The following is a 4,764-nucleotide window of genomic DNA, read 5'->3' as shown; positions in this document are numbered from 1 at the left end:
GGACTTGAGACTTCACATGGAATTATGACCCAAGACTCGAGTCTTAAAGGCCAATTTATGCTCCCTTTACGTACAAAATTGTGCCCATTGGTTTTAAACAATGTTACCATCAGAGATCACATATCATGTGTTCCTTGCGTTGGTATTGCTGTTCACCAACATATCCACCATGGGAGGCATGCCCCGAGTGAGAAGTTTATGACAACTAAATTCATTAGTATTGATAACATACTTCTTATACAACGGAGGCAGCGTTGTAGGAGGCGGTGGTCAGTGAGGCCGTTACATATGTTGCGAATCGATGATGGACAATTTGTCTTCTTCCTCTTTCCTGTGGTACTTCTCCGTTCGGCCCACTGTGGAGACGTGCAGAAATACGGTCAAAATGAATACACACCAGAGTAAGCAACGTTGAGCATAAATGGGCCTTAATCTTGAACTTGTGACCAATAACTTGAGACTTTACTTGGACTTGAAAACGACGTGTAAGCATCTCTACTTTATAGTTCTGAAATCCCCTGTCACTCTGAGGAGGAAGACAAGCAGACACCCTTCAAATGCGAGAGTTTAATTGGTCCAAATATCAGCGCCAGAAATAGAGTCAGTCAACAGCGAGCATTGCATAACTGTAATTTAGTTTGTTCTGGGTCAGTGGGCCTCGGCTCTCTGATGGTGCAATGTTAAAAAATGTGACAATTCCTGTTAAACACAGTGTGAAAGATGCAGATCAGCAGGCAGGAATCAGCCCGCAGGTCAGGGACGCTTTTCTATCAACGTTCAATTGATGTGATACTTTCTAATTTATTCAACATGATGTTTAGCAGCAGTTTGACTCATTTCCTGTCATGTTTTTACACGTCAACCAAGGCCCAACAAAGATGACAACACCCCTGCCTTGTGTTTACGCTCAAATGGAACTTTCTTCCACTGTATGTGATCAAAGCTTCATCATCTACTCACTTATGAGCCTTATGAGCTCCACAATACCATCACTTGGACTAGTCTCGTAACTGGGACTCGGTACAGTGAGGAAATAAAAATACATTGAATTAGTATAATACTGTATCAATGTAAGCGTCATTGGCTGGGGAGGCACTGGGTGTCATGATACCGCTTTTATTTTGGTCACTTGAGTCCTGTTTTGCTTTCTCCCTCCTGTCTTCCTGTTCCTGTGACTCACGGCTGGAGCCAATGAACCCCTGATCACCCTTGTATAAGAGCACCTGGACTCCAGCAACGGGTGCCAGATGGTCTCCTCTTGTTCCTGTGGTGAATTGTCTCTGCTCGTTCGTGCTTGCTTTGTGTACGCTTGTTTACTTATTAAGATTACTCTGTCTGAAACCCTGGTGGCTGAGTTAGTGTTCTGTTTCCTTCCTCTGTTTCCTTGAGCTTCTTCTTTTGCTCTGTGATTGACTATCACTGTTCATTGTGTTTTTTTTTTTTTTTTGTCTCTGCTTACAGATTTAAGTTTGTTTGATTCTCCTGGTTCGGTGACGCTTCATGTTGGACTCTTATTCTCGTTCACGGACATCGATTTGGTTTTGGACATTCTAACTTTGCTCTGTTTTTCCCGGTTGACGCTGTATGTTTTAGTTATATTGTTGTGCATGATGAAATCATTTTATTTGACTCGCTCCTGCCTTCTGTGACTTTCATCACTGCACTTGGGTCCCACTCCACGTCTTGACTCATAACACTTTGCTAAGTCACTGATGTTGTGATATGCTTACTCAATATTACTGGCCTATTTTAACCGTATCATTGATGTTGAAAATATCCCATCAGGACATGTGGTGGCAGTTGGAGCTGCCATCACACAAGAACAGGCCATGCCACTTGGAATGAATTAGAAAACCTTTAAAGCGTTGGCAACCTTTTGTCACTGCAGCCACATGAGAGTTGATCTCAGCTTAAGAAAAACAATGGGAGGAGGAATTTCACAACTTTTCTTTGATCCAAATGAACCTGCAGAATGCCTTGAAATCAAATCTACTTTCGTTTTATAAGAATATGTGGGTTTGTTTTGGAGTTAGGACCAAACAAACATATCCCCAGCACATTGCCTCGGCCGCTTTGCGATCAGTGTAGATAATTTGCTCATACCCACAACATAACACAATATTCAAGTTCTCATACTCTTTGAAACACAACAAACAATTCCACTCAGCGAAAGAGAGGGTCGGAATTGAATATTAAATCAGAAAACATGGCAAGATGGAGAGTGACCAAACTCTTAAACTAGGAAAAATAAAACTGGCCAGTCTTATCACGACAGAAAGGTTGTGTTTGTGAAGGATGACATCCAGTGGAGACCGTCTATAATAAAAGATCACGACTTTGATGTAGTTCATCTCATCTGTTACCTGAATAGAAGTGTTAAATGTAAAGCGTTTTTGTGTGCCATGAACATTGTAGCCTTATTTATTAAGGTGTTGAGAAGCCCTATAACGGTAACTATTTTGCTGTACTGAATTTTGGTTACATTGCTTATGTAATGTGCTGTTTATTTCTAGTGTTTGTATTTCAAGTCACACACAAAAAAAATATTTCTATCTGTGTGTTTCTTTTCTTTTTTTGCTGCTAATGCAAAAAGAAAAGGAAAACAATCCTCAATATACATCAGATGAAAGACACTTGAGGCAAGGCAGAGCACAGTCTAACTTTAAATATAGACTGCGAGGTGTTTCTGTCCAGCGCTGTCTCGCTCAGTTTTAATTAGTGATGCTAATGCTGCTTCTCGTTAGTCCAAACAGTGGAGAGAGACACCGCGGTGATGATGTCATGTACAGACAGATCCCGGAGCTGCTCCTCAGACAGTGAATAATGGAACAACTGCTAAATGTGGCCACCATTTCTGATTCACAGCTGGATACTTGACGTTCAAATGAAAGTCATTTGGATGTAACATATCATGCTACAAAGTCCCGCAGAGGGACGGCTACTGATTCAGTGTCAAAGCAGCAACAGCAGATTTGGAGCTGCACTTTCCTCCAGTGTCACACTGCTGAGGTTATGCAAAATGTGGAATCCAGCGGCTTTAAGAAAACATCCATCACGGCTGCTGGGTAAATGTGCTTGATAGGACGATGTAAAATCGAAACACCCATTCAAACGCAATGAAAAATCTACTTTTACTTTGACGATGCTTTCCTTTTTTCCATTTGTTCAATTTTACCTACTCAATTTTATCTCACTTTCCTGTTTTGCTCAAGGTACAGTATCGAAAATGTCCAGAAGAAAAGGCAGCCTTTTTTCTCACGGATTTGCTAACAAACCTTCACCTTCCTTCACCTTCTTCTGCCGCTTATCCGGGTTCGGGTCGCGGAGGCAGCATTCGGAGCAGGGAAGCCCAAACTTCCCGGTCCGCACAAACCTCCTCCAGCTCTTCCCGGGGGATCCCGAGGCGTTCCCAGGCCAGACCGGAGACATCATCTCTCCAGCGAGTCCTGGGTCTTCCCCGGGGTCTCCTCCCGGTAGGACATGCCCGGAACACCTCCCCAGGGAGGCGTCCAGGGGGCATCCGGATCAGATGCCCGAGCCACCTCAGCTGGTTCCTCTGGATGTGGAGGAGCAGCGGCTCCACCCCGAGCTCCTCCCAGATGACCCAACTCCTCACCCTATCTCTAAGGGTGCAAAGAGAACTAGGTGGCAGTCGAGGCCGGGGGGCCTGACGACCTGGTCCGTGTGGACATTCTATGGCTCTTGGAACATGCTAACAAACCAGGGACAGAAAATAAAACCGAGGACCCAAGGAGCAGGCGGGTTTTTCATGTGTTTGTCCACAAACCGTCACCACCGATGATGCTGCTCGGGCAGGAAATGACTGTGAAGCCCAGCTAGCTCCCTCAAATTCAGAGACTGTAGATGACTCCTTGTCTGACACTCTGCCAGGTAACTGGACCGACTAGCAGTGGCATGAGTGGAAGACCAAAAATACATGGATGCGCCGTTCACAGAGATGTAAATGCACCTGCTTAAATATGTTGCTCTGTCCGTATCATGGGTTCCAACATCGAAGACCTGTGGACTCCCATGAAAAAATAACAAAAATAAAAATAAAAATAATAATAAAACCTGGGCCATATTATTGTTTTGCACACTGCAGCTATATGTTTCAGTGGAGGCAGCTGCTTCCCTTTTGACATGATCATCAAAAAGCAAGGGTTAGTAGGATGCATGAGTCCACATACTGTATCTGTGACTGAGCCCCTCACCGCAGCTGTCAGACAGGTGCTGAGGAAAACCTCCACAGCTGTATCTAGCAAACATAACCGCTCAAGAAACTTGCGTACCTGCCCTTCCAAGACGTTCCATGAACAGCCCAGAGAAGCGCCTTGTTTGTCGCGCACATTGCTCACGGTTGTTAGCCCTAAAACAACACCGACAGCTTTTCCCCTCTCAGACGGAGAAAAGCTTGTGATGACAGATTTGCCTGAATCACCAGCGACCTTCAAAGTGTTTTCCTGGATTCTCCTGGTTCAATTAAATATACAACAGTTGCCTCAATTATTTACCCATCAGACTACAATGGGACATTATGGTGGCAATTTGCTTGATTAATGAATTGATTTAGACGGTTAAATGTTTACAAAGGGCTTGAAACCCACTCTGCAAATATTTCCAGAAAACAGGACGCGGCGTCCCATCGCTGCCGTCTGTAAACTTTAATTAAGCGCAGACCCATTCATAGCCCCTCCTGTTCCCCCCTCCTGGGATTCATTATTCCCACCTAAATCTGCATTTTTAATTATTTAATTTGCGATA

This window comes from Synchiropus splendidus, chromosome 1, assembly GCF_027744825.2.
Source record: "Synchiropus splendidus isolate RoL2022-P1 chromosome 1, RoL_Sspl_1.0, whole genome shotgun sequence".
NCBI lineage: Eukaryota > Metazoa > Chordata > Actinopteri > Syngnathiformes > Callionymidae > Synchiropus > Synchiropus splendidus.
Note: the sequence above shows the minus strand (reverse complement) of the source record.